Source organism: Lipophrys pholis, assembly GCF_963383615.2.
Source record: "Lipophrys pholis genome assembly, chromosome: 11".
Classification (NCBI taxonomy): domain Eukaryota; kingdom Metazoa; phylum Chordata; class Actinopteri; order Blenniiformes; family Blenniidae; genus Lipophrys; species Lipophrys pholis.
The window spans coordinates 8,726,665-8,748,920 of record NC_137631.1 but is presented as its reverse complement, the minus strand read 5'-3'; the positions used below and the strand labels follow the sequence as shown (position 1 = coordinate 8,748,920).

Sequence of the window (22,256 nt, the reverse complement as noted above, 5' to 3'; positions counted from 1 at the left end):
GCAGCAAACGCTGTCTGGTGTCGTGCCAGGCTAGATATCACACACCACCTGCTGCTCGATACCACCACCATCACCACCACCACCACCACCCAGGCACAAGTCCCATGGGTGCTGCTGAGCGAGACCCAGATTTGTAGAAGGGATAAGAATAACTTCAGAGGAAGGACAGACAGGCGAGACAAGAAGTTTATTTACTGAGAGCAAACCCCGCTGAGGCTGATGCATAAAACATTTCCCTCGGTGTGCGACTTTTTTTCAAAATGAGGGAAGGAAAATAGCGGAAGAACGGTGTTCAGCATGCAGTTCAGTCCCAGCAATAGTGGATGCAATCACTGTGCCAGAAGAAAGCTGATTAAAAAGACGACCTCTCAGTGTGGCTTCTTCTCCATTTAACCTTCAACAATAATATGAGAAAGGTTGAGAAAATTATTGAGAATCTTTTCTTTCCCCCCTTTAAACTCCCATCAGGAGTTCTAACTGCATTCCAACCAGATTTAACTGCAGTTATGAGCTTAATGGGAATTTCTGAACGGTATGAATATGGCCTCTATCCAGCACTATCCAGTATGTCTCTTATGGTTTGATTCATTTTCCTTCCACCATTACAAATATTAAATCGATTTTTGGGGGGGGGAAACAAAGAAATGAACAGTCAAGAGTCTTTGTGCTTCTAATTGCTGGTGTTCCACATGACAATTGCAGAAAAGCAAGCCGTTTCAACTCCCACCTCGTCTTTTTATTGTTTTCATTCAGACTATCCACCTGAGGATGCACTCATTTTCCCCGACCAATCAGTTACAGCTCATTAAACTGAAATGTAAAAAAAAAACTAAATGGCTAAGATAAAGCATTTGGGCCCGTCTGAAGGCTGGTTGCACTGCAGCATCACAGCACCCTGCCAATCTCCTCTCCACACTGGTTAAACCAATAATGGTGCAGGAGTCCGGTGTTGTTGGATTGTGTGTTCCAATACAGTAGGTAAGGCTTGAAAACATGGGAGGCAATTTGAGAACGAGCGATGTCTCAACAGGCGCGCCGTTATGCGGTCTTTAAATAGCAGTTTAATGCTCTTTTGCTCAACAATCACAATAAAATCGATGCACTCAGAGCCATCCAAACCAGAAGAAACTCTAGACTACTACAGAGATGCTCTCGTGACCTAATATCTTCATAAATTTAAATGCGAATAGCCGGCGTCAGGTGCCTCCTGTTATTGTTTTAATAGGATGGAGGGTGAATTTGTATCATTTATGGTGGAATTTAAATACCTCCAAATCTTTGTTGCTCAGAGTTATTTGTCAAAAAAGCTAGATTTAAGACACTATTCTAACAAACCAAAGCACATGATATACTTACACACACACACACACACACACACACACACACACACACACACACACACACACACACACACACACACACACACACACACACACACACACACACACACACACACACACACACACACACACACACACACACACACACACACACACACACACACACACACACACACACACACACACACACACACACACACACACACACACACACCTTGCTTGTCCTGGGGTGGACGACCATTTGCCTTTACAACCACTGTACCTGTTGGTGGCATAAATTCACCAAGAGGCCGGAGACAATTTGGCCCATGTCGACATGATGGCATCATGCAGTTGATGCAAAGATCCTGTTTCACCCCATCCCAAAGGCACACTATTGGATGGATTTCTGGTGATGATTTGAGCTTTATGACATGGTATGTTATCCATCAGAAGATGGTACATCGTGGTCATGAAGGGATGGACATGGTCAGCAACGATACCCAGGGAGGCTGTGGTCATTCAAAGATGCTCAACTGATATGAAATGTCTCAAGTGTTCCAAGAAAATCTCCCCAACAACTTTATAGCCTGAAATATTGCTATAAAGCCTCTATGAGTCTCTGTGTTGTAGCCTCTGACCCCGTTTACGCGACAATGATGCACTAACAAGTGCATAACTTTTGCCTTTTTGTTTCCGAATTGTTCCACATTTAAACAACTACGTCTTGAACGAACGGCGTGAACACGGAAAGACCGGAAATGCTGAAAGCAATGTAGTTTGCATGTAAGATACTGATTTCTCTCCCATATGACCAAATTCAGCGAAATTTAAATTTAGGTGCACAACGGTTCAGTTTTCGACCAGACAGGTTGTGCGTATACCCACAAGGTTTGTGCACAATGAAAAGTCTGCTGGTCCGTGATAGCAGAGCATCGATGGTCCCTGGGCAGAGCATCCCTTCAGAGCCGACACAATGTCGGCTGTCAGTAAGAAAGCAACAGGGAGCTTGTTTGTGCAACAGCTTGGCACTAAAGACAAGGACAAACTCATGTGTTGCAAACACATGAATATATTTTCACCAGCAGTTTGCTTCACTCAAACATTGTGTTGCCAGTGGCAACCACCTCTGACAGCGATCCGCGGCAGCTGTGACTTAACTGACAGCAACATTCTCTGTTTCTTTCGCTTCGATGACCAAACACTTACAAACAGACATCTTTTATTTACTCTCAAAACGTTCTCATGGGACCATTAGGAGTGTCGTTCAAAAGCTGTTTTTCTGTCACATTTTCTGCTTGGGTTTCATTCAAGCCTATTCTGCCACCAGTGGGTGTGTTTTTGTGATGGCTGATAAATATTTTAACAACTGAATGAAAAACATAATCTGAAATTTGCATTCAGAACAAGCTTGGATCCAAATGATTGATATGAAACGCTGTCCTGTACGAATTCTGTTTAAATAGCTGCTTGCTCCGCTAAAGGTGCTGCTCATGCTAAGCTACAAGATAAACAAACAGAGCCCAGTATCAACAGTTTTCTCTTGTTGATTCAGTTGTGGGAAGAAACGCATTGATTTCTTTGCAAGTTTAAGAGGGAACATCTTCTCCATTCTGGTCCTTGTAGTATTTACACACTCTGCAAACACTTTTTTGTTGATTTCAAATTCCCGACTCTCCAGTTTTGAAACACTAACCGAGTGTAAACTGATCTTACGCGCAGAACTCGGTGTAATTCTGCACACAGTCAAACTCTTGCTTTTTATTTGTAATTCAACACCGGTGGAATGATGTGAAATTTCCAAACTGTAAAGACCAACTGAATCAAAAGGAAGCAGCTGGCTGAAACACCGACAGTTACTTTGAGTGATCACCTGCTGCTCGACGGGCGTTAAAGATAGACACTCGACCACAAATATGTTCAAGAAGCCACAGCGTTACTCCTACGTATTGATTGCATTGTAAATGTTCACCAAATTAATTAAAAGTGAATTGATCAAATTGACCACCTTACATAATCTCAGCAACCTAACGCAATCATCTTAATTCCTAATTGTATCAAAGACCAACTGGCTCAATCTAAAGGTACTGGTAAATACATAAATACATAAACAATGTAAAAAGAGAGGCTGTATGAAACATGGCAAAACAATAGCAAGAATTGTAAGCAAGCACTGATTTAATAAAAAAAAAAAAAAAAAGAAGGAAGTGAAGCAAAACCACATGCAGAGAGCTCAAGTTTAAGTTTGATATCAGCTATTACTACACTCACCTCTCCACAGAGAGGCGATGTTTTTCCCCAGAGAGAAGTCAGCACGCTGACGGCCGAGGCTCATTCTCAGCCGGAGCACGTTCATTGAGAGGGAGTGCGAGCTCGGTACATAATAGTGGGATAACTGAGGCTGAAAGCCGAAGCCATGAGGAGATGGGATATGGGATTTTCTGCCGCTTTATGGCGCAGGGTGGAATGATAAGACAGCCGTGGCACTGGGAGAGACAAGTGCAGAATAGATATGAAATAGGAAGAGCGCTGCAGAGCAGTGGGTAAAAGCTGTGTGTGCTTCTGTTTGTTAAGGCGACAGTAAACCAGTGTCTGCCACCGCCACTTCTTAAAGGCAGAATCCACGACTGTCATATCCACTCACAGTTTGATCAAAAGCTTTCAAGATCTTACTCAGGAGAGAAACTAGGCCAAAGGATGCTGCAGTTAGAGTCACTTTTCACCCAGTCTTATGTTATTAATTTCAACTCGCCACCTATAAAGATAAGAAAAAAAAATTGAATCTTTTTTCATCTGAAAGAGTCAAGTACTTTTCCATTTTTGAGTTGGTATATCTCATCGTATGCACACCTAAAAAAAAACCCCTTTAGATCATTTCTTCAAATTTCAAAGATAAACTGAAACAGGGTCTGGACGGCCAAAGGTCAATATCAGGCTGATTTTAGAAGTGTCACGTTTTAAATACAAATCTCTCCAGAGGGCAGACACCTTATATCAAACTCAAAAAAACAGTCTGCGACAGAGAGTGGGACATTGGTGGAGTTGTTAACGCAAGTGGAATTTTGAGTTGAGTCTGCATGATTTCCCTGTGCATGCATGTCGTCCCCCCCCACACACACACAATGTAAAGACATGTTTGTCCAACCTTTCTAATCAGTCGGCTGAGATATGCTCCGACTTCACGTCATCCTACCTTGGATAAAGTGGTCACGGGAGATGATTAATAGAATCATGTTCAAGTTGACGGCAACAAAACATTCTTCCCATATTTTCTTCTTATCAGCAGACATTATTCAGAGATTCCGACTTCTACAATCGGCTAAAATAAACACATTTGTTTCCTTTGGCCTCTGTGGAAAATCATTTCAGCTGGTCATCAAGTGAGCTGGTTTTCGCTGCTCAAACAGCGGAACCACGTGAGTTTGTGGGGGTGCGACCCCGACAGCTGAGCTTTCAATTTCACAAGCAAAGCTGTTGATTAAATCAGAAATATATATTAGAGGGACTGATCATTCTCTTGCACATTAAAATGAAAAGTCCAGAGTGACAATTAATTTTCTTCATATGCAAATATTGTATTATTTAGCATGAACAAAGGGAAAAGGTGTCTCACAAAAAGTGCCACAGATACAACGGTTACAGTCCGTATCTACAGTCATTAACACTTTTATAGTAAATATCTCAGTAGAACAAAACAGCCATACTTTGGCTATTGACACCCAGATGGGAAACACCTCATCGCTTACAGAAAATGACTGAGTTTCTGGTTACTAAAACAGTTTCTATTAACAAGATGCTGATATTACTGAGCTATGTCAAAAGTACAGCCAGCAGACTAAAAAGACAAACCGTTTGCTAATACTGATAACAAAGACACAATTCCCATTGAATTTCCAAGAAACAGCCAATTGTCACACATAGGCAGTTTTCTATGAAGATTTATTTCCTGAAATAACCATGTCTTCAGTGCAATTATTTGGTCAGTGTAGCTGTAAATCATACAGTTAATGGTGCAATGGCCTGTGGAGCTTTTACAAGGATTTCAGCCACAAAGAAAACAGAGATACAACTCAGAGAGGCCAAGGAGCTGGACCTTTGTTTTTGAAAGGTTGTTAACATCCAGAATATAGAGCATCTTCTGCCGAACTTTACGAGTTAATCAAATATAAGGCTGGTCCACACATTGCTGACAGCTCAGTAATGTGTTGAAGCGATGCTGCATCACTACAGCTCTGTTCTCTTTATTAAAGTAAAACACTTCCAGCTACCAAGACACTGACTTATCTGCTTTTTAAAGAAGTAACGGCAGTCAAACCACCATCTTTAGTGGCTAAATGAAACTGGAACTTTCCAAAGAGGTGATGAGATTCTGCGATCAATCACTAATTTTCAGTGGCATCCACAACACAGCTGGCTGCTCGTTTTACTGCGAGAGTGAGGTACTAACAAAAGAGCCAAGCAGTGTGGTATGTAATCTCCTGAGTATCCCCAGAGTAAGTCTCACAATGCAAACACGTCACTGAGCTGCCAACACGCAGGCCACCAAGGGAGCCAGACAGGAGAAAGGAGGAGTTTACTCACACAACTTTCCGCAGCTGCACTTTTCTAGTTTCCTCGTAGATTTGGGACATCGACAGTTAACAAAGTTAGACTGACTTACAGCAATTTTGCACGCTCAAAATATGCAAGTCAAGAAACAGTCCCACAACAGTTGAACTACAGATTCTAATCTCATCTGCTAGAAACTATAAATCACAAGATTAAAATCCTGAATCCACACTGAAAGGAAAAACGTCAGTGTTGCACAACAGCCATTCATCTAAGTCGTGCATGCAACCAGGAGGGAAGGAAGGAATAGCAGCAGTCACACAGCAGAAGAAAAGACACAAAAGGGTGTGACAGCAGCCAGAGAAGGCTCTATTTGAGTTGTGTTGTTGCCAAATTAAATATAGGAAAAACCCTGCTTTTGCAGATGTGACTTGCCAAAAAAGATCTGGCAGGCCCACAGCCCCAGGAACATAAAGCGAAGTTTAACCATCAGCTGGCTGTCAATATGAAGAAGCCAGGATGGGCTCTAAAGTGCTTGTTTTTATTATTGTGGACTGGCCTTTACAGTGTTCATGTTGCATCAAGGCCTCATCCATATTTATGTAACACAAGATGGACTGAGAGTAATGGACTGGATCCATTGTGATGGACTAAGAGGCTAGACGGTTGGCTCGCACTCTGTGTGAGTCTGTGTGCATGAAGATGAATCAGGCAGACGGGTAGTAACATAACCTTGAAAACATGATAAAATAACAATGTGCATAAAGACAACACATTTACTTCATCAGCTTGGTGATCCTGAGAGAGGAAGCGCCCCCGATCGATAGGAAACACGGACGCATCGCGAACAATCAATACATTTTAAGCCTGCTCTGTTGATTGATTCCTGTCAGGTGAATAATACTGTCTGGTTTATTCACTCAGTCAGTTCTACGTGCTGGTGTTGAGTTTCCAAGTTCCGTTTGCATGTTCTCCTCTGGTGCAGGTAAGGTTTTTCTTCAAATACATTCGTGCTGATTGGTGACGAAATCTTCCATAGTTGTGAAGCAGCCTGGCTTTCACCCAGTGTGAGCTCGGATTGACTTGGATAAAATGGCCATGGAGTCAGAGTCCATTAATTTGCGACCAATAAGCTTTCAATGATTGGTGACAACATAGAAAAACACATGGGAGGATTTCTATTTGGTCCGATTGTCAGCCTGGGGGTACTTTTTGCACTTTTGTGCCTCTGGCCTGTCGGACCAGGTGTGGTGTAATGTTGAATTGGAAAAGTGAAATATGATCTGATGTAACGGGAGAGGTTTTATTTTGTGGGAACATCCTGTGTGGCCCGATCTCCTCCGCTCAGTTTGATGAAGCCTTGGTCAAAAATAGACTTGCTGGATATTGTCTGTGGAGCAGAGCCTCAAGCTGCTTCCTGGACGTATCCGAAATGTTACGCCTATAGTAAATTGGGGTTTGACTGTATTTACCACAAAGACTGGTGCCATTGCCAATATGGAAAACACATTTGTTATTCATCAATTGCCAATATGCTCAGAAAACTCGGCATATTCCACTAACTTAACGAGACAAAAGATCGGATTGTGGGAGAATCGTTCTTAAAATCTGTGGTCGCAGCTGAAATCGGTCGGTCTTTGTGCCCGCGACCACTACTGGACTGTGTCTGATATTCGGGGAGTCATAGCGGCAGCTGCGATTATGTCAGCTTAAAATAAACCAATAGAGTTGCCATATGACATGAAATAGTTATCCGCGCGACACTGGAAAAAAAAAAAAACTGGGTACGCTGGGCTGATAAGCCCCAGTTCGCCTCTCTTTCCAAGCCCTGGCCGTATGCATGTTCTCCTCTTCCTTTTTTGGGGATTTTTCTCTAAGCAGAAGAATACCGCAAAGGGCGAGAGTTCTGTCCATGTTTTGTGCACGCTTATTATGTTTTATTCTTGCATAATCGCGTTGACTCACATCGATTCCCGTCAGCTCATATTGACGCGATTGCGTAATCACGTCGAGTCAGCGCAGATTCAGCTTGTATAGTTTGCAAAAACGATTATTTGAATTCGTCTCGTACAGCCGTGAACAGTGTGAAGGCTTTGAGGACCCCAAAATGCTTGAGTTGAACGTGTGCACTTCTCTACTACAGTAATTATATGCTCATGTTTCATATATATGCTCATGTTTCCAGACACAGCCTGCATGCCACCTTGTTTTCATGTTCTCGAACAGTGCTGGTTTTGTGTGTGTGTGAGTGTGTGTGTGTGTGTGTGTGTGTGTGTGTGTGTGTGTGTGTGTGTGTGTGTGTGTGTGTGTGTGTGTGTGTGTGTGTGTATTGTCCACATAGAAGGAATTTTAAAACAACTGAACCTGGCCAACTGGACTTGGTTGTACGTCTTGGAAAACATTTTCCCTTTTACTCCAGTGGCTCCATCAGCTCATGCTGTTCCCTTTACCCGATTCAAATGCTTGTGCTGGATTTGTGTGATACCATCTCTCTTACTTATTATATATATATATTGTTAAGTATTCAAAGATGGAAATCACTGATTCGTTTTACTGAAAAACCATGAAATGGCAGCATTTATTTCCTAACGTTCCTGTTTTTGGAATATCGGGAGATGAGTGCGTTCCAAACATTGATCTTTCTGAAAGGCAGAAATGGGACAATCGATTGGTTATAATCCATTGAAGTAAGTAATTACTTGAGTGATTGGGTATCATATTGGGTGAAAAAAAATCCTTGTCTGGGATCCATAAGGCCCCAGTTTGAGGAGTCTGTTGCTGCGAAATCTGACCACATATTTCATCTGCGACGTTCACTGGCAGCTCCTCTGTAACGCCTTCCCGGTCTCAGGTCTTCTGGTAGTAAACAAACTCTGGCTGCACGGGCTCGTTCAGCAGCGATGCTGACAGACAGCGATGAGTAATGTGACAGCCGAATCACCTCATTATAAGCTCACCTCCCGTGGCTGATTCACTGACGGATTTGGCCGGGATGAGCCAATGGAAAAAACCACATGACACTGTCAAAACACTGTCCTCGCGGCAGCAGCGAGGCTCAGTCATCATCTCCCACTGGCACTTCCAACTGCATCAGTCTGAGCTGTTCAATATAGCCACTGGAGATCTAAGCCAGGGGTCGTTTGATTTGTTTCTTTTTTTTTTTTTTTTTTAGGTGCGATGATGTCTGATTCTACAGCTTCAGAAGAGGCAGCAGGAAAACTACATTGTTCCACTTTATTGATTTCTATAAGGCTTTTGACTGTAGCTCACCTCCACATGTGGAAATATCCTTCTGTGGAAAATCTCATTCCTCTCTCCTACTTCGAACCCTTAGGCGAAGCACAAAATGTTAAGAAAATACGACACCTCTGCTTTAGGGTGAAGACTGTCAGGAGAACTCCTGCATTAAATCTTCAGGGGTTTTCTACCTCTGCGCAGCGTTCACACCACAAATTCTCACGCAAACATGCTGGATTGAAGTAATTTACAATACTGTGATTGAATCTGCGATTAGTCTTGTCGGGCAGCGTTGACGTACAGCAGAAGCAGGAGCATGATCAGTATTCAAGAGAAACAAGACTTTAATAAGAAGAAAAGCAGCAACATTCCAGCATTGTGCAACCTCTGGGAGAGTTGTAGCCGTCTAGCCTGGGAAAGAGCCAGCACAGGTCCCCCGACGGAGGAGACAGGCCATTCGCTGGCCTCCAGACATACACCAGCCGAGAGAGGCAGGGCAGACAGGGCAATATGCGTAGGAGTGTAACAAATGTGCAGAGCAAAAACATACACACAAACAAAACTGCAAAAAAAAATAAAAAATTCTTTAAAAAAGCAAGAAGGCAAATCACATTCGTTTCAAAAAAGCAAATCGTGGTGTGTTTTAAAGTTGAGTATAGATTAGCTGTTAATCGAGAGATGAAGAAAGTGATCTGATTATTTAGAGGAGCACTCAGGGTCTCATGAGGGGCTCTTGTGTTTGAGCCTTTCTCTTTCTCTATACCAACATCAGTATGAGCTCCCTCTAGACTCCAATTGCTCACCATGGAGCAAAGATGAATGAACAATCTCTGGCCTGTGAGAATCTCCACTAGGAAAATGACTTGCAAGCTCATTTGTTTGATGGCTCTTTGTTTTCATGTTAGTTGAAGCCTCTTTGGGATTATTTTCCACTCCTCTTGATTACATTTTGAAAGATTTATTTGTTTCTTTTTCACGGACGTGATGGCAGGGGTTGGGAATCGAATCCATCAAACCATCAACATGAAACATCCGACAATAACATCATTGGTGCAACTCAAACAAAGGCAACCAGCTGCCTTAAAGAAAGAGATTAAAAGTGCTTCCCATTTACATGACAACATTTCAGGGGAACGTTTTTGCGTTTTTGTTTCAGAACTTTCATATTTACAAGGCTACGTTTTGTCCATTTACTCGGATTTGGCAGAAGCGGTGAAACGATGTAGATGTTGGGCCACTGGTGGACGCCGTTGTTTGTTTTTGTAATGAAACCACACACACATGCGTGCAGAGGACAAGAACGCTATCAACATTAATAATGGGAGCACACAAACATTTGTTTGCACAGACCTGGAGTTGGATTGCTTTTCCGGGTGACTCACAACTATAAAACTACCAAGTCCCAGGAGAACATGGGCTGGGAGTCATGTCACTCTGGAGGAAAATGTTGTTATTATTGTCCATCGACTTGCATATGTGCAGAAGAACTATTTACTGCGGCCATGGTAGCGGCGTTTCAAAAAGTTTTCCCTCGTTTCCACGGAGCTGGAGCAATTTCAAAAAGTTGCTTTTTCAGTGGCTCTGAGCACCGTTGTTGTGTAAATGCACACCCAAAACGCACAATTTTTTTGTTGCTGTCGTTTTTGCACTTGTAAAGGTTAGTGTAAATGGGGCCTAGGTTTCATCCACCATTTCTTGAAAGAGAGGACCTCAATAAGACAGGAAGTCACACCCGACAGTGCTCCCATTATTAGCACACCAATGCAACAAGTGAAAGATTATGGAAATAAGTATCTACCACATCATTAAAATCAACAGCGTTCTAAAGAAACAATAAACTAAATAAAAGTAACAAGGCAATACTGGAATGTGTTGATAAACTAGTTAAGTACCCGTGAGTGATGTAACAGGCCACATTGTCTGAATAACTGCAGCCCAATATCCTCCATTCAATATAAAAATCACAAGAAACTTATGTAAACTAATGCTGACACGTTTTCCTTTGAAGTAATGACAAGCCTGCTTTTTTAGCCTTCTCCCACACAGTTTTATTTGCATAACTTCTTCTTGATTGTCTAAATCCTGAACACAAAGGAACTGTACCTCGTGTTCCAGTAAAATCACAGTGTGTTTACAGAGTGTATGTACTGTATGTCTTTACATTATTCCAACCCACCTCCTTATTTATCACACTGCTCCAGAAGTTCCCAGCGGCAGCAAAAGTACAGGGGCAACAAGGAGTGGGCATTAAATACACTAAGAAAATAGAGGGAAACTGATGTGGAGAACTGCACGCTTTGTGTCCCGGTCAAACATGAGGCTCGATCCTTTGGGAACAATTTCATGGATGCAACTCAGGGCTGGAAAAGCAGAAAGCGAACATGTGTAGAGGCGCTTCTCTGCCTCTGCTTTAATGTGACAGTCATGGGAAAAAGGCTAAATGTGCGCAACGTGTGCGCTCAAACTGAGCCTCTGCATTATGAGCTACGTCGCAGCGAAATCGAGGCACGACTATAAATAACACACATTTCATCATATCAGTCTTTTGCACACACACAATCCACACCTCAGCGTCAGACTGACACCATGACTTGCCAGGGGCGAGCTGCTGATGACTGTGTCAAGCTCATGAAGCGTTTCTCCCTACTTTCCACCACACAGGCTTGTTTGGCACCAGGAGGCACCGAGGGCAGCGTCGCACAGCTGGATACTCTAGTGGGGGCCGGCAGCAGGGGGTCGGGGGGGCGCAACGTAAAGCAATCAGTCAGAATCACAGAGAATATTCTAAGTGCTAGCAGGGTACAGGCATACTGTATGTGCTGTTTTTAAAAACAAGGCAGGCAGAGGGATCCTGTCCTGTGTCGGTTCTGTTACAGTAATACAAGGTCATGTGTTTTTTTTAAAGACATATTACATTTCATATCATGTCTTTTGTTGTTTGTTCGGATAAAGATGAAAGCTGGAATTTAAATGCTTTTTGTCATAATATACTCTTGATTTAATGATCAGTTTAAGATCTGATTTTATGAAGGCGACCTGATTTTTCTGTGACAAAAAACCCCCAACAACAATTACCTGTAGTGGAACAAAGTTACAACGGCTCCCTTACAGTAAACCGAAGTAGCTTTCTGGAGTGAAAAGGTCTGCTTTAAGCTGGTCTTTGCTCATTATATCCACAATGCTGCAGATCAGACCATTAGATTTTGTAACCATTTTATTAAAACATTGGTTGTTATCTACCCAACACAGATGTATGTGCTCAACACTAATTTAATATTTGGTCCCGTTTGATTGCACGTTACACTTTCCATTGTGAGCTGTTTTATCAAAGGCTGTATTGTTCATGAAATCAAAACAAACAAACAAAAAGTGTCTGTATGAAGACACAGGATGAGACTGGATTATTATAAAAAATAAACAGTAGAACAGTATTTGTGAGGCGTTTTAAACCACTGACTTAAACAATCATCACAGCTTCTTATATCAATGGATTACATTGGATGACGTGTATTTGAATATTTTGTTGTGATTTGTTTCTTTCATCAATAACTTATTTATACCATATCTATCTAATATCTCGCATCTAGTAAGTGTGATTCTATGGGTGTGTGAACGGGTGTTCAGATTGATATTTCAGGTTTTTTTTCTGTGTAATTGCTTGAGAAAATGCATTATCAAATATGAAAAAAAACCCAAAAAAAACAGCTGGTACATTTCACTCTTCTTAATAATGTACCAATGTTAAAGACTCCTGGAAAGCGGTTACAGCTTCATGAGGACCGTAAAAACACAGCTTTATATACAGCATTTATAGTAATCACCACAACATTATCCACAATAGGAAGATTAAAAGGAATTGTAACTAAACAGACACATAAAGATGTAACACAGACTTAAAATTTCTACTTTGCACAATTCGCAACTCAACATGAGCCTTTCTGGGCTGTAATTAGTCTTGGTGGAGTATAGGCGTGAGAATATATAGGCTGACTATATAGGAAGCTAGAAGAGAAGAGAAAAAAAAAACGCCCCGAGACAAACCGAAGCTCCTGGAATAACTCGTCCTACTTTCTTCAAAGACAATCGCCTGTTTCTGTGACAGTGTTCCACTCCTGGAGGAAAAAAGAAGAAGATGAGGGGGGAAACAGATTTGATAACGGTTCCCAATTACCACCAATAAAAAGAAACAGTGTTTCTGCCAGTGAAGACACGTTCTCTCCTGTTCCCATCGTGGCTTCCAAGCGCGTTACGGTAAATGGCGGACAGGCTTATTTCGTTAATAAAATGTGGCTTTTGTGTGTTTCAATGCCCGCTAACTGGCTACGCTAATCCCAAAATCTGGCGGCAGTTTGTGGAGGATACACAGCTGTCTCTCTGTGTCATGTGAAAACAGATTATAGTCCAAATAGGGACTGAAGTCAGTGGAAAACTAAAGAAATAAGAAAACTATGGACTCTAATGTACTCAGAAAAGACTAAATGCTACCACAGCCATTACAACAAAACCTCCACCATTCTGCCTTTGCAAACGCTCCCAAGTTTTCGAAGAAAAATGCACTACTTTCATTTTCATAATGTGAGCAATTATTTTCCTGGAGTATCCCTGTGGAAGGTGATGAGAGGCGTGGGCCAAGAAATGACTGCTGGCATGGAGAACTTGGAAGATAACGCCGTGTCATCCAATTACAGCCGGCACAACACACTCATGGCTCCTGACAGCCAAGTGTGCAACAAACTAGTAGCAGCTGAGACTTCTGGATACCGGAGAAGGAACGGGGCAAAGTGAGAGTGCTGACGCCAACCCACGGCTTCTGGGCGCAACCAAAAGGGGGATGGGGTGGGGGGGTACGAAGGAGCTTCAGGGAACCAACCTATGCTACGTTTCACACGGCGCTGCAGCACCTCTGTTTCTGCCCCGGCAAGCGTTTCTTAGCCACCGCGCTTCGTTCAACCAACCCCAAACTGCTGTAGTTTCTGCACGTGTGTGAAATCAAGCCTGACGGGTCTCATTAAAAACAAGAAGAAATAAAAGCTGAATATAAGGTTTCAGACGCGGCCTCGTAGCTCCAAGCTAAAGTTCGTTGCTTGAAGTAAATAAACAAAATGTCCCCCCAGCAGAAATGTTTCAGGATTCATGTGAACCACATGTACCAGCGTCTCTTTGAGTGACGCGCCAATAATAAGACGATGACTTTCATTACTTTTGTATCTCGCTGTTCATGTTTTGCTATACAGGTTACATACAACTTTAAGGTTTCAACAAAGCAGAAAAGATAAGAAAACGTCGGCGTGCTCGTTAACAGGCGTAAAAGGTCAAGTACAATGCACTGGCTATCTATTATTATCACACACTACAACATCTGTGATGGGAGCCGTGGAGACCGAGCCGGTGCAAACGGAGCCGGGCCCAAACCTGCGGAGACGCAACGCCACAGATGGCTGCTTTTTACTGGCTCCCTGAACATATGGAATCCGAGATCATTAGTGGGGTAATAAGTGCGTGACAATTTTAGCAAAGGTAAGCCATCGACACAGCTGGATGAGCATTCAACACTGAACAAAACAACGTGACAGGATTTCAGTATTTCCGTAATTCACTCATATAGCGCTGGTAAACATGGTTAATCACATTCACCCATTCGCACACACACATTCACGCACCAACAGAGGCTGCTAGCCATACAAGGTGCTGTCAATACATCGGGAGCAATTTGGGGTTCATTGTCTTGCTCAAGGACACTTTGACGTGTGGACAGGTGCCGATGGGAATTAAACCTGTAACCTTCCAATTCGGGGACAGCCGCTCAACAAACCGAGCCATGCCACCCCGACGATGTTAAAACAATCACGTTTAAGAAAACATCCCATTTTTGGCTAAATGAGCAACACTTGTTCCAAATATTGTGCCTTTAAAAGACACAACAGTTGAAGCTGATCCTGAACCCAACAGTTCTTTGAGTTTACACTCCTGTCCTGCTTCCATCATATCTACGACATCCAGCAGTAGAGGATGGCATAAATCTTGCCATCTGGCTTCAAGCAAGCAGGATGCAAACAGACTGAACACTCCAATAGCCTGACGTCTATTAAGTGTGTTGACTTTCACTCTCATTTGCAAAAAAGCAACAGTGTTAAAGCTACAATTTTATAAATACACAACCATTAAAGTCATTTAACAGTCTGTTTTGGTCACTGTGACTCTTGAATTCCCGTACTTCACAGATTAAAGAACGTCTATGAAACCAAAAGGACTAAATGTATTTGTTGTAACTGGGAAGTGGATTCAAATCATCATGAGTTATGCAGCTGATCCTTAAAATTAGGTCTGCATTGCAGACATGGTGAGAGAAGTCTTTCATTATGTAGGACGCATTTCTTAACGGGTAGACATAGGAACAAAGTGTTGATTTCACTTTAAGACATTCAAAGTGGCTAAGCAGAGTTGTATCTGGAGGGGATCTGCACGCTTTGATTTCCAACACGTGATATTGAAGCCTGATATTTGCATAATAACCTCCTGCACGCTTCAACAGCAACAATAATATGCACACTTGTTCAGGCCATTCCACTCGATACCAGTGAAAATAATACCCATTTTTTTTTTCAAACATGACTGCAGCAGCTGTCACATAAACACGAAATAATAAAAAGTGATGTTCAGTGTGGATGGAGGGGGGTCATATGCTAACACAGCCAACTGCAGCGCTCTGAGCTGTAAATCGATAGCGTGACCTGTCTGTCACAGAGTTGATGACGCTGGCTTCACTCAAAGACTTCTTGTTTTGGAGGAAACCAGAAATGCTGTACTAATGCCTGAGAGTGCTGAGGCAGAATAATGAACTCGGCATGAGAGACTAATCGCAGCATGACTCGGGTCCACAGGGAAGCGTACTCTCTTGGTATCAGCAGAGAAGACTTGATGAACGGGAACAAATCAGGCCCTCAGGAGAAAACGCAAAACCTTTGTTGAGTTTTGGAGGTCCGTTTACATGACAACGGTGCTCGGATCCATTGAAAACATTACTTTTAGAAAACGGCTTCCAAGGGGAAACTTTTTTTGGGAAAACGCAACTTTTCTGAATCGCCGACTTGACTCCCAGTGCATATGCTCCTGGGGCTTTGTCGTTTTATAGTCACAATAATAACAATCCATCTTCATCGTGAGCATTGTTCTCTGCGCTCATGTGTTTTCAGCGTTTATACAGTTTGCCGTGTAACTTGACATCGTTTTCAAAATGTTGCCGTGCAAATGCGCAACTTTTTGGAAACAAAAGCGCAAAAAAAAAAAAGGTTTCATTTCAGTTGAAAAGTTGTGGTGTAAACGGGGCCTAAGAAGGGTATAACATGTACACAGACTCATAAAGTAGAGGAGAACTCACCGCAAATCCAATCAGGCGGGAATAAGGGCAGCCATCGGGTCCCAGTTGGGTGAAGAGAGTGCAACTTCAGCTGGAACCTAAAGATACGAGTGAGAGGAAATAAAGAAGGGAAGGTAAGGGGGGTAAAGAAAGTAAAACAAAGAGGGGAGGGAGAGGAGGAGGAGGAAAAGGGAAGGGGGAGAGCGTTTAGTTACCTTGCCAGAAGCAGATCCCTGAACATCGAGGCTCATTTTCACAGTCAGTCATTGTTCGGTTGTATTACAGAACAGAGATCAGATTCACTGGTGCTCTCACCATCCAGGTAAAGTCGTTCACTCTTTTATAAGTCAAGAGAACACAAGAAGACTCGCATTCATCTGAAAAATGTGTCTTATTAGCGCACAACTCCAGCTGATTGTCTGAAGAGATTATTTATTCGTTTCCAATGATTGACAATTGTTTTCCAGGGTGAACTACTTTGTGTAAATTTGTGTGGAAGTGTTATTCCCACAGCAGCTGCATCATTACACACATATCAGACGTGGTGCCGAATTTAGCAGACAGGAAGCATTACCTTCAACTAGTGAGCCAAAAACAAAAAGAAAAAAAAAGCTGCATCCCAACCCCAAAACACAACAAACACAAGGCACACACGCCTGTTTCAGAGGTGTGTGAGGTTTTCTCCTTGTCTCTCACTTTCACTGACAGGGCTGGTAAAAAAAATCCTTCACAATACCTTTGTTATTGCCTTTTTAATGATAAATAGACACATCGGGGACACACACTGTGCCTCAGAACCAAGCACAAATAGTTATTGCAATATATTATCAACATGCAACATAGAACTATCAACATTTATCACAATTTGTTTAAAAAGTTTATCTTAGTTCTAATATCATGACTTCTAAAAGTTTTACGGACTTTCAAGTTATACGGCAAAACGTCGTCACGAAACATAGTAATTATGTGCTATGCCGCGTGAATACGGAATCTATACAAGGCTTAAACGGGATCCATGGAAGCATTGCCCTGTCCTGGTATCCAGTGTGCTGAAAATAAACCACACAGTAGCTGTCCTCCTAATCCCGCTGGCGGATTTAATGCCAGCTGTGAAGCCAAGACATATTTTCTGTCAGAGAATTGAAATTGCTCAACCCATTTGTAAACGTTATCCCCCTTTTACTGGAGGAGCTTTTTTTTTTTTAAGGTGTTGCATTGGACACAGAATAGGTAGATGTGTGCGTGTTGCTCTGTGACTGATGGAAACTCCAGAGACCACATCATTACTCTACACTCTATATTCAGGTCTGTACATTAAAAACATCCCTACATTAATGCATGACGGGACCAAAATAGCTCCAGCCATCTTGGGAGGCTCGGCCTATTTGTCACAAAGCCATTTATTCTCTTTACCATGGAAATGATGTGTCAAAATGGGAATATGAAGAGAAAATCCTTGCTTAAGTTACAGTGATCACAGCAAAATGAGCACATATAGTGTGTCAATGTAGTTTGGCTTCAAAATGATATCCCTGTGCATGAGCTCCCTCTGTGCCAGACTGGAGTTGGTTTAGGATTACTGTTTTCCCAACACATCTGCACAGATCTCGGGATATGGCCATCCTACAGGGAAATTAATATTTCAATATACTCACTTCTTACACAAAAGGAAGGGAAAAATTCCAACTTAAACGACAAGAAAGATTAAATTTGGTTTTATTTCAAAAGGAATTGTAAAATAGCTTCAAATCAACTATTAGAGTTCAAATAGCAGTGAAATAAATTGCTACACTTCAAGTATTCTAGAAAATCATTAGGCCTCATTAGACGCTTGCCCACAATACAAGTGACCAAATGCAGTCTGGATTGGTTCATTTTGAGAAGGCTGTAATTGTTATGGTGTGTAAATAGTCTGCGTCCATAACAAAGCACCAGCGTAAGGCTGGACTGAAAAACTACGTTGGTAAAAGTAACCAAACAAATAAATGAATGCAGAAAAATACCTAAATGATAGGAGGAAAATATTACATTTTGATAGCAGAAAAGCCATTTCATTTGTATTGTTATTCCACATTCCAGTATTTATTTCCATATTTACTCATTTGGTCAGTTGGTCAAGTGCTTTTAATCGCTGCTTATTCATTCAAGTGTGCCTATATAGATTATGTAAATAATCCAAAAATCTGTGTCAATGATGGTTGTTTTTAATGGTGAAATCAAATTTATATAGACCTGTCTTGTCTTGTCTTGTCTTGTCTTGCTCACAGCAGCAGTGCTACTTCAAGGTTAGCCTTTAGCTCAGGAGTACAAGCATTCTTCTCAGCAGAAGTTGCAAAGTTTCCATCGGATCATTGGCGGACGGCTTATGTAGTAGTGAGGCACCTGGTCACAATTTTCACGTTTAATAGTGATTCTATTTTCAAAATGATAAACATGCCAAATTTGACATGCCGCAATGTTGCATCAAGCCTGCTAACAGCATCCACTCTGAATTGTTAAAGCGTGGCTTAGTGTCATTCTATGAAATCACAGGATCAGGTACGGACGAGTCACCCTGAACAGAAAGACCCGCCCACACCCCTCGCTGATTTGCATTGCATTGCTTCTGTCTTTTCCAGGCGGCTTGACTCATCGAGTGAATGCAAGGACAAAAAGCAAATGGAAAAGACAAAGACAAAACAGGAGAATCATTGACAAAATGGAATAAGCAAAGACACGATAGAAAAAGAATATGACTACCTTTGTATATTTTGTATTATTGATTATCTTTATATTTCCACATACATATCCTTTTAATTTTGGCACTCCTGTGAGTCCATATCATTCAAGACAGCCTGAAGGAAAACTACCGAGCTCAGTGAACCTAAGACAGATGGAGGACTAATAGAAATGCTCCTTAAAGTTGACAAAGGTCACGTTGGCACCGGAAGGCAGTTGAGTTATTTCCCTTCTGCTCCGTTAGTTTTTTTATTAACTATAGAATGACATTTGCTCTCTTCAGGGTCGCCCTCTCACACACCTGGGAGCTGCCAAATAAACCCAGATACTCACCCCCAGCTGACCTGAGCTCAGATGATGTATCACTGAGCAACTCTTCATTTTAAGACCCAACCTGGCAGGTTGGCTGGGATTAGGCGCAATTATCAAATCGTTCATTTAATTACCGCCCCTGCGTTGTGGGAATCCCATCGTGCTTTGTACGCTGGCGAGTGTCAATCAACCCATGCTGTTTGCAGGGGTCGCTGCCTGCTCTCTTGCATGTTCCATCCCTCCCTGAACTATGTGTTGACCAAAATCCCTCCTTTGCGCCTCGTAAACAACAGCTGGTTCCAGTAGTCCATCTGCTACCTATGAATTCCCTTCCCCAGCACTCACAGCTCTGGCCCGTCTCCTCGGAGTGATGCACTTCCAGGGACACTGTGAGCCTTGTGTTGCTGCTTGTGCTCAGTAATAACAGTGTCCGACTAGGACACATGGCGGTAAACAGACTTTTAATTGACTGTCTGGACCTATTCTTTATGGTTTTCTAAGCCCGACTGTGTTTGGGGGGGGAAAAATGCAATGATTAATGCTGTGGCTGGTGTCTGAAAGGTGTATTCAATACCCACTGTGTTTGCAGGGGATTTAGGCTTCTGGCTGGTCTCATCACACTGACTCAGTGTGTGTTTGCTGTAGAGGCGCTGCTTAATCCCTCTGGTGTCACCATGGAACCAAACCAATTATTTGTTGAAAGACAAAAAGATAGTCAGTTGATCAGATTTTAATACACACGAAAACAATTTACTTGAGGTCAAGAAAAGAAATAATGCTAACAGTGTTAAATCGTGGCACGTTTGAGTTCATGAATGTCTGCTGGTCTTTTGGCAATTAGTATTAATTTACTATCCATCTGTCTGCGAGGCATTTTCATCTGACCTCCCAGATCACCTTCCCTTTTCTGAAACCAACTCCTGCAGATGTAATTTGATGACTCATTCTCATTAGCACGGACTGCAGAACGGCCAAGCTAATAGCTAACACTGCAGTGACGATGGTACAAATCAAAGAAAGCATGGAAATCATAATCAAGGTACAAGGACCAAAATTCAAACAATAGTTGCATGCTCCGTTTGGATGATAATCGACGAGTTTCTACAGTTTATATGAGACAAGATGACAACTACAACTCTATTGCATGTTTCTCAAGGCTTGTTCTGTAAACAAAATTCCCCCCAAACAGCTGTTAAAGCAGAATTTTAACAGGTATTTATCACTCAAGCTTTGGCAGCTATCGTCAATTCAATTGTGGGGATTGTGGCGTCTTCAAATGCAAAGTCTATGTATTCCTTAATAGTCTAAGTCTGTGGCTGTGACTACAAAGTCACACAGGAAGCTTTTATACAACAGCACGGCTCAGTGGGAGACCACAAACAAATCGCCACTCCAAATCCCGAGCTTAGTGGCACGGCCGATGCCACACAGACAAGGTAGCTACGACTACGCCGGCTGCCTCCCACAGTTCAAAGGCATACTTGTGAGACTAAGTGGGCCAACACCTTCTGGCTGTAGTTGCAAATTCTACATTTGATGACCTCCAATGAGGAAAAGCCTTGCGTGATCTTGTGAGCTCTAGCAGTCCCCCAAAGGAGTCCTGTATAATGACAAGGAATTCTCTAATCTAGCAAAACTGATGAACTGCCCTCCAACTTCTATTCATTGAACCTTTGATCTTTAAACCGGACATTTTCTGAGAAAATTTTCACTGAGAAAAATTTCAAAATTAAGTTGCCTTGAGGAAAATGCATTGCATTAGTGTCTTTTATTTATGAGCGCTCCAACTTATTGACACATGCACTTCAGAAGAAAGCCCCCTGACTTTTAACATAACTGCTCTGAAATCTTCCTCAATAATTACGTTTTAGGACTTGAACTGCCTAATTCTGTAGATTACCTGAGCTACATACCAGTGATGATTGCATGACTAATAAGTAGGTTTCTCTGTAAAATGTCCATTCGAATAAGGTCTACGGCATTTTGAATTGTTTAAAAAAAAATCTGACTAAATCTGACTTGCAGCCTTTTCAGTGTGTGAAATGCCCTGGATTCCTTTTCCTGACTAACAGTCTTAACTGGAAAACAGCAGCACATCAGAGTTATCTCAGTAACTTCTAACCAAGCCTCTTTCAAAAGCTGTCTCAAGAGACTTAGTGCAGCTAAACGAGGATTTTATGAATAAAACTCTGCCTTTGGAGACCATTACGCTGGTGAAGCTGCTCGTCTGAAGATAACGACTCATTTGCTTGTCATGAACTGAGGCTGACAAGCCTTTTGAGTCTGATCTCCTTAAGCAGCAGCAACAGATACGCCCGGATTGGCCGGCTGTCAGTGAGCAGCGCTGGCTCCGACCTCGAACAGCTCCAGGTAAAACGTATCGGAAACAGTCAAGGTTCAATTGTCTTCAGCACGTTTGGGATGCATTTAAAGAGTCCTTGTTAACAAACAGGCTACTTTGACCAGTCTTTGCTCAATATTATTGATGGCTGCCACGATTCCTCGAGTAATTTGAGTACCTCAGCTACAAAAAATTATCAAATGTATTTTTTAATTTTTTACTAAATGTATCAATTTTCTTCCTTCAATTAAATATGAAGCTCTAAATAGAGTCTTTTCATTGTGACACAGTGAAAATAAAGAGTTAATTTTGCTATGCTTTTACTTTTTTCGCCCGTCCACAGTGTGTAGGACTCTTGTTTCAAGCCCCTGATTCGAAATGTCAAGTTGGACAACTTAAAGAGTGTTTACAAATCTGTAATTTC

At 42.0% G+C, this 22,256-nt stretch overlaps 1 protein-coding gene across 1 annotated transcript in view; it reads right to left on the bottom strand.

Moving 5' to 3' along the window:
- Nucleotides 1-22,256, bottom strand: part of peak1 (pseudopodium-enriched atypical kinase 1) — a 112,132-nt gene that overhangs the window by 37,651 nt on the left and 52,225 nt on the right. Inside the window, exon 3 of the mRNA XM_080474737.1 lies at nt 16,483-16,559. The gene's annotated coding sequence lies outside the window, so the exon portion shown is untranslated. The remainder of the gene's footprint in view (nt 1-16,482; nt 16,560-22,256) is intronic.